Source organism: Benincasa hispida, chromosome 1 (assembly GCF_009727055.1).
Source record: "Benincasa hispida cultivar B227 chromosome 1, ASM972705v1, whole genome shotgun sequence".
In the NCBI taxonomy this organism is placed as follows: domain Eukaryota; kingdom Viridiplantae; phylum Streptophyta; class Magnoliopsida; order Cucurbitales; family Cucurbitaceae; genus Benincasa; species Benincasa hispida.
This window is the reverse complement of record NC_052349.1, coordinates 39,073,387-39,082,993: the sequence shown is the minus strand read 5'-3', so window position 1 is coordinate 39,082,993 and position 9,607 is coordinate 39,073,387.

Sequence of the window (9,607 nt, the reverse complement as noted above, 5' to 3'; positions counted from 1 at the left end):
CATTTTACTACGCGTCAATAGTTGTCGTGTCTCTATCTCTCATTCATATTCCCACTTCTTTGTCTGTTAGTTATGAGTAGGAGTAGTTCTTAGCTTAAAACCCCCCATCATTCTTTTATTCATCTACCACAAACACATCACTGCATACATTTAGCTACAAGTCCCTGAGTTTGACCTCGCATCACCCGAGAAACTTGCGTTCGTGTTATACATGGCGTGAGCACAAGAAAACTTATGACAGGAACACATGGTCATCGTATATAAGAGAAACGCATATTTTCATTTCAATGCATGACCACCGACGCATGAGTATCAACGCATATCTTAAGACATGCATCGCATATTACGTCCCATATGATTTTAGCCATCAAGATTTTGGCGGCTATTTCACGTCACCAGTTTTATACATGCGATGTGTCATATGGTATGTACATATATAAAATCCCACCTTAGGTTATGCATTGGTCATGCATCTTCTCTTTATTATAAGTGGCATGATTTAGAGAAGCATGATTTAAATTACATAAGTCCATGCTCATGCATCATATAGTATAAGAGTTATATTTATGCGTGCATTATTTGATAAGCGTTATAAATACCTCATTATGTGGCAATGTATATTTTAGTTGTTTCTTTTATAAAGGTTATAAAATGAAATTAGAACTAAATTCAATACAAAAAAAAAAAGGTTAAAGTATAGCAAATCTATCTATAGGGGACCTTTTGTCTAAGGTGGGTTCTGTCTAGGCTGGGATATTTAAGGTGACGGCAACGGAACATCCCTACCTGGGAACCTACCTTGAAAGGTGAACTAGATAGATTTGATGCAAGCATTCAAGTTAAGTATAGTTCATTAAAGAGTTTAATGTGACTACTTGAAATTGTTTTATTTCAAAGACAAAAGTTGTTTTGTAGAACATTTAGTGGGAGGTACTCGGAGCATTTGTTGCTTCATTTAAACCTCTCACGCTTCTCCCTCATAGTCCACACCGTGAGATCTATCATCGGCCTCGTGACACCCTATGAGTATCCTCATAAAGGATGGTGTTTGGGTAGGTCAATATCAAGGTGGATGGAGAGAATGTTCGTAGTAAGTGAGAGTGGGAAGTCTTATCACTTAGGGACTTGGAAACTATTTTGCTAAAACTAGTTTGTTAAAAATGTGGTTTTGAAAAGTCTTAAAAAAATTTATTCGTTTTTCAGCAACAGTTTTAAATGGCTGCAACCACTATCAGTTTACTTAGCGCCGAAAAACTAAATGGCCAAAACTGTTCGAGTTGGAAACATATGATCATGACTTTACTCATCATCGAGGATCTAAAGTTTGTCCTTACAGAGGATTTTCCTCCTATTCCACCTCAGGACGTTACTCGAAATGTTCAAGGGGCGTTTGAGCATTGGACACGAGCAAACGAGAAGGCCTGAGCCTATATCTTGGCCAGTCTTAGTGACGTATGGGCCAAAAACCACGAGCCTATGGTCTCAGCACGTGAGATCATTAAGTCCCTACAGGGAATGTTCAGAAAGTCATTTGGACAGCTCAAGCACGAGGCTCTGAAACACATCTTTAGCTCCAAAATGGAGGAAAGCATCTCTATTCGTGAGCACGTGCTGAATATGATGGTCCACTTTAACATGGCAGAGATGAATGGGTCTAAAATCGATGAGGACAGTCAGGTTAACATTATCCTGCATTCATTGCTGGAGAGCTTTCTCCACTTTGTTAGCAATACGATTCTTAACAAAGTGGAATGTACCCTTACTACTCTCCTCAACGAGTTACAGACTTACCAATCCTTGCTGAAAAGTAAGGAGAAGAAGGGAGGTGAGGCAAATGTTGTCTCGTCTTCTAAAAAGTTCCATTGAGGTTCGACCTTAGGGACAAAGTCTGCACCTTCAACTTCTAACTCTAGAAAGGGGAAGAAGAAGAAGGGTGGTAAAGGGAAAGGGAAAGCGCCTGCTAACCTGCCACCTGTCGCCCAGAAGAAGCATCCATCACCGGTTGAAAAAGGAACATGTTTCCACTGTAACCAAGACAAACACTGGAAGAGGAATTGTCCTCGCTATCTGAAGGAAAGGAAGGCAGCTAAGGCTAAGGCCAAGGAAAACAAAGGTAAATGTGATTTACTTATGTTAGAAACTTGTTTAGTGGAGAATGATGATTTTTCCTTGATAATTGATTTAGGTTCCACTAATCATGTTTGTTCTTCTTTTCTGGGGATTAGATCCTGGCGACAACTGGAGGCTGGTGAGATGACATTGCGAGTAGGCACTGGGCACGTCGTCTTAGTTATGGCAGTGGGAGGCATCTAGTTAACTTTATAGAATAGGTTTCTTATATTAAAAGTAGTTCCTGAACTAAAAAGGAACATTATTTCTGTAAAGTATCTGTTATAATGCAATTACACTCTTTCTTTTAAATTGGATAAAGTATTTATTCATAAGGATGGTGTTGAAATTTGTACAGCTAAACTGGAAAATAGAGATGTTTAAATTTGTCGTAACTCAATCTAAATGTCAATGAGTTTCTCCAAAAGAAAATGTCCAACTTTGGCACCTTTGATTAGGGCACATGATTCTCAATAGGATTGAGAGATTGGTGAAGAATGACCTTCTAAGCGAGTTAGAAGAAAATTCTTTACCAGTGTTCGAATCTTGCCTTGAGGGTAAGTTGACTAAAATACCTTTTACTGAAAAAGGTTATCGAGCCAAAAAGCCTCTAGAATTAGTACATTCTGACCTTTTCAGTCTTATAAATGTGCGAGCTCGAGGAGGCTATGAGTACTTTATCAGTTTTACTGATGATTACTCTAGATATGGGTATGTTTATCTGATGCAACGAAAGTCGAATCTTTTGAAAAGTTCAAAGTATTCAAGGCTAAAGTTGAGAACGCTTTTGATAGACAGATTAAAACACTTCGATCAAATCGAGGTAGAGAGTTTTTGGATTATGAGTTCTAGGAGTATTTACTAATATGGAATCATTTCCCAACTCTCAGCGTCGGTACACCTCAGCAAAATGGTGTAGTGGATAGGAGAAACAGAACCTTGTTGGACATGGTTCGTTCGATGATGAGTTACGCTTCCTTACCGAACTCGTTTTGGGGTTTCGCAGTGGAGACTGCGGTATACATACTCAATTGTGTTCCTTTCTAAGAAGTGTTGTTGAGAACACTTCTGGAGTTGTATGGAATGGGACTGTAAAGCTTAGTTTACGTCACTTCCGCATATGGTTTGCCCAACACATATCCTTGAGGCAAATCCCAAGATAGTTGGACAATCACGGTCAAGGTTGTGCATTCTTTGTAGGCTACCTCAAAGGTACACGGGGGGAGGGGTTTACTTTTATGATCCATCCGAAAATAGGGTGTTTGTTTCCTCGAACGCTACTTTCCTGGAGGAAGATCATATCAGGGAGCACAGTCGACGTAGTAAAGTCGTGTTACGTGAGCTTTCAAACGAAATTACTGAAACTACAACAAGAGTTGTTGAAGAACCTGCTTCATTGGCCAGAGTTGTTGATGATAGTTCATCTGATAGGTCGGTTCCACCTCATGAGTTGAGGGAATCTTGACGCAGTGGGACGGATATGAACCTGCCTAATCGCTATCTGGATTTCACGAAAAATCCTAGCTATAGTGGCAGATGGCGACATTGAGGATTCGTTGTCTTATCAAAAAAAATGGAGGATGTTAATCGGGATGAATGGGTCAAAGCCATGAATCTTGAGATGGAGTCAATATACTTCAACTCAGTTTGGGATCTTGTAGATCAGCCTAATGGGGTAAGACCTATAGGTTGTAAATGGATCTACTAGTGCAAACGGGGTACTGATGGGAAGGTGTAAACTTTCAAGGCTCGACTTGTGGCAAAAGCTTATACCCAGATGGAGGGAGTCGACTATGAGGAGACTTTCTCACCTGTTGCCATGTTAAAGTCGATCCGCATCCTCCTGTCCATTTCCGCTTATTATAATTATGAGATTTGACAAATGGACGTCAAGACTTTTCTGAATGCCTATCTTGAGGAGACCATTTACATGGTAAATCCCGAAGGATTCATTGCACAAGGTCAAGAGAAAAAGTTTGCAAACTGAATTGGTCCATTTATGGGCTGAAACAGGCATCTTGATCTTGGAATATTCGGTTTGATACTGGGATCAAATCGTATGCCTTTGACCGAAATGTTGATGAACCTTGTGTTTACAAGAAGATAGTCAACAATTCAGTAGTTTTCTTGTGTTGTATGTACACGATATACTACTCATTGCGAATGACATAGGTCTACTGACTGTAGTTAAGAACTGGCTAGCGACCAAATTCCAAATGAAAGATTTAGGAGAGGCTCAGTTTGTTCTGGGTATACAGATCTTTTGGGATCGTAAGAACAAAGTGCTAGCGCTGTCTCAGGAATCATATATTGACAAAATCTTGCTCAAGTACTCGATACAGGACTCCAAAAAGGGCCTACTACCATCATGGAGTCACTTTATCTAAGGACATGTATCCTAAGACGCCTCAAGAGGTTGAGGAGATGAGACAAGTCCCATATACATCAGTCGTTGGCAGTTTGATGTATTTGATGCTCTGCACTAGGCCAGACATCTGCTATGCTGTGGGAATAGTCAGTAGGTATCAGTCTAACCCAGGTCAGGGTCACTAGACTACAGTTAAGAACATCCTCAAGTATCTTCGAAAAACGAGGGACTACATGCTCGTGTATGGGTCTAGGGATTTGATCCTTACTGGATACACGGATGTCTCTTATACACATCTAGATGTGTATAAGAGACAGGTTCTAAGGATTTGATCCTTACTGGATACATGGATTCTGACTTTCAGACTGATAAGAACTCTCGAAAGTCCACTTCAGAGTCAGTTTTTACTCTTAATGGATGTGCTATAGTATGGTAGAGCACTAAGCAGGGGTGCATCGCCGACTCCACGATAGAGGTCGAGTACGTAGCGGCTTGTGAAGCTGCTTAGAAGGCCATCTGGCTCAGGAAGTTCTTGACAGAGCTGGATGTTGTTCCAGATATGTCAAGGCCCATCACCCTCGATTATAACAATAGTGGTACTGTGGCGAACTCCAAGGAGCCAAGAAGTCACAGGCGCGGAAAACATATAGAGTGGAAGTATCATCTGATTCATAAGATAGTGCATCGAAGAGACGTGATCATCACTAAGATCGCCTAGAAGAAAAATGTTACTAATCTGTTTACGAAGGCTCTCATGACTACCATGTTTGAGGATCACCTTCAAAGCATGGGTCTACGGGACCTCCCGTGGCTAGACTAGGCAAGTGGGAGATTTTATTATACTGGGTTTTTATGCCCTAGTTTAATGTTCGCTTTAGTACAAGTGGGATATTTTTGGGGTTTGTGCCCTAAAGTCTCGTGTCCTGTAGTTTGTAAACACATTTTGTATGAACGTTTGTGATGTATAATATATGATATTTACTTCACTTCTTGACTTTGCACATTTAGATGTTTTATTTGCTTTACCATAAACCAATAATCTTAAAATCCTTGGTTTTTTTTATGTAACTAAAGCATGTATGTAGTGACATACAAATGGATCATATCTTAAGTGATAACCAAAATGGTCTGTAGTATATGGATATAAGAAGGAAACCTTATCCTAGTAACATTAAGGACGCGGCCTGCTTTGTAGAATAGTTACAAGTGTTGTGACTTGTCACAGATGGTCTGATCCTAATCATTCGTGTAGGGGACATGCGAGCGGGGGCGTCCTATACAAAGAGTTTGTATAAGACCTGACCACGAAGTGTTAACGTCTCGTCACATAACTCTGTTCATGACAAAGACTTCACTTCACTGGGATGATCATAGGTAACATGACCTCAATCTTGAGTGAGTTGGGTCATTGAGGGCGGTTCTTTGATTTGCATGGGTACGAGTGGCTAGAGCACCGACTCAAACCTACCACTTTGGGGATTCGTCTGATTTGGGAGCTGGGAACTTAGCTTCACAAGATAGAGTTCACTCCTTCCCCGAAGCAGGCATAAGTAGATAGATTGCTCCCTTAAGGGCTGATCCCAGGGCTTGAACGATGTGGCGCCACACATCTTCTCATGGCCCGAGAGGTATCACACATAGTAGGACTATGTTCTATTTTTCATTAAAGGGATCAGTGGTACTTAAGGAGTAAGATGTAACTATAGGGGCAAACAGTAAATTGGCCTAGCAGTACTTACGAGCATTTGTGAAGGGTCATCGTACTGATCATTGGTTATATCCAATGGACATAGAAATACATCTATGGTAAGAAGAGTTCAGTTGTCGGTCTTTAATGGAATTTCTGGCAATTAACGAATGATGAATATCGTGGTTAAAGAGTTTAGTTAGTTATTCATGTACTGTTAAAGCTTCGAGCCATAGGTCCATAAGGTCCCCTTGATAGATTGGATATCAGTTGAGAATCAAGTTTTGGGTTAGTTTGAAATGTTCAAATTGAAAATACGAAGTTCGATTATATATGATATAATTGAACTAGTTAATTTTATATGATATAATTGACTTTATGTATGAGATACATTAATTTGGAGGAAATTGGATATAAATATGATTTATATCTAGTGGAGGAAAACTACTATGGTTAATATATGATATTAAGCCATAGATTATGAATATAATGAGATTATATTTATTATTTATTAATTGGACAATTATGGGATAATTGGTTGGTGTCTCTTCTGTTTTCGTAACAAATGAGTAAGATGAAGAATCGCTTTGAAACACTTAAATAGCTCACGATGTGTTAAGTATAAGAGATAGCGTTTATGTGTGTGATCGCTTAGAAAAATCAGACCCTATACGATAGTGCTAAACTATCGCTTAACACTTACGCCTGCGCACCTTGTACTAAACGATTGCATATCTTTTACTAAACGATCGTTTAACGCCCGAGCTTTACTAAACAATCATATTGACGATCGCTTAGCTTTTCCTACACGATCGTTTAGACGATCGTTTATCTTTTCCTACACGATTGTATACTTCACCTAAACGATCAAGCATTTTGTCTATACAATAGACAAGTCTTTCTCCCACTTGCTTGATCATTGTATACGATCTCTTTACCTCCTCCGCTCTACCAAATCTGAACAAAGCCAACCCTTGGATTCTCACTCCGAGAATAATGAGGGCTCTGAGTGGTGGAGTTGTCCCTGTTTCTTTCTGTTCGTGTGGAGATTGTTCGTGGTAGACGATTGGGTATTGCTGAACGATAGCTTGCCGTTCCAGCGAAAGCAAGATTTGCTGTGAAGAACAACCTTCAACTGGTATGATCTCTCGGTCTCTTATTTATGGATCCTTTAAGCATGCTAGTAATTTAGCTTTGCAATGCATATCTGTATGTTTGAATGTATATGTGGAAATTCTGTCACAATGAATTGGAAATATCCGCTTTCGCTCATAGGTACTCTTGAATAAGAGTTCCTTCAGAATAACCCAAAAATCTGATTCTCAACTTGAATCCATTGAGCTACCAAGGGGACCTTATGGGCCTGTAGCATAAAGCTCCAACAGTACGTGAATAACTGACTAAACTCTTTAATCACGAGATCTACCATCCGTTAACTGTTGGTCACTCCACTAAAGACCGACAGCTGCACTCTTTGCTACAGATGTATTTCTGTGTCAATTGAATATAATCAGTCAACAGTGCGATGACCCTTCACAAATCGCTCGTAAGTATAGTTGGGCCAATTTATTGTTTTGCCCCTGTAGTTCACATTAACTCCTTAAGTACCAATAATTTCAATGAATAATAAGTCATAGTTCTACTATGACTGAGTCCTCTCTTCCAAAGAGAGGATGTGGCCACTATGTTCAGCCCTTAAGGGAGCAATCTATCTACTTACCCCTGTTTTAGGGAAGGAGTGAATTTCAACTTGTGTAGCTGAGTTCCCAACTCCCCAATCAAATGAATCCCCAAAATGGTAGGCTTGTTGAGTTGGAAATCTGGCCACTCTCACCCATGTAAATCAAAGGACTGCCCTCATAAGCAAGAATTCCCAACTCACTCGAGATTAAGGTCATGTCACCTATGATCATCCTAGTGAAATGTAAGTCTCAATTATCAACGATGTTATATAAAGAGACTAATATTCTCATGGTTCGGTCTTATACAAACTCTTTGTATAGGATACCCCCGCTCGCATGTCTCCACATGAATGGTCAGGATCAAACCATTAGTAGTACTTTACAACACTTGTAACATCTACAGAGTGGGCCGTATCTATAATGTCACAAGGATAAGGTATCCCTCATTTATCCTTATACTACAGACCATTTAGTTTATTACTTAAGACATGATCCACTTGTGTGTCTCTACATACATGCTTAAGTTACATAAAATAACCACGGATCTTAGTCTATTGGATTGAGTAAATTCTTATGAAATAAAACTTATTTTATTAATAATAATATGTTCACAAAATGTTTACAAACTACGAGACCACCAGGAGAATTAGGACATCAACTAACCTAAATGGTCTGCAGTAGATGGAAAAGGTTGGGTACGTTATCCTTGTGTCACTACGGATACAACTTACCTTGAAGTTGTTACAATTGTTGTAAAATGTTACAAATGATCTGATCCTGATCATTCATGTGGAGACATGTGAATGGAGGTATTCTATACAAAGAATTTGTATAAGACCAGACCACGAAAATATTAGTCTCTCTTCATAATACCTTTACTTGAGGAGACTTACATTTCACTAAGATGATCATAGGTGACTTGACCTTAATCCTGAGTGAGTTGTTAACTCTTGCCTATGAGGATGGTCCTTTAATTTTCATAGTGAGAGTGGCCGGATTTTCCGACTCAATATGCCTACCATTTTAAGGATTCATTAGAGTGTGGAGCTGGGAATGCAACTACACAAGAAATTCACTTCTTCCCGTTGTTAGAGTAAGTAGATAAATTTCTCCCTAAAGGGCCGATTCTAGGTGTTGAACAATGAGGCTGCTGGTCAGATAGAGGGTCTAGTTATAGTGGGACTATGATTATTCATTAGAGTGATCTATAATACTTAAGAAGTTAGATGCAACTATACAACTAAAACAGTAATTTTGACCCGGTTGTACTTACAAGCAATTTATGAAGCGTCAACGCGCAATTGATTGGTTATATCCAATGGACACAGAAATATATCTACAATGTGAAGAGTGCAGCTGTCAGTCTTTAGTGGGGTGACTAACAGCTAATGAATATTGATTAATTTAATTAAAGAGTTTAATTAATTAATCTCTTATCATTGGACCTTCTAATCTGTAGGTCTATAAGGTTTTGTTGTTAGCTAAAAAAGAATTAATGAGAATCAATTAATTTTGGATTAATTTCAATTGTTCAAATTAATTAAACGGAATTAATTTTATAAGATATAATTAATATAATGTATATTGATACATTATAATATAAACATTAATGAGAGAAATAAATATTTGAATATGATTCAAATATTAATTATATGAATGAAATTCATATAAAAACTACAAGTTAAAATTAATATGAATATGTTTCATATTAATACTTTAGGTTGTATGAGAAAAGATAAACTATAGATTATATTATATGTG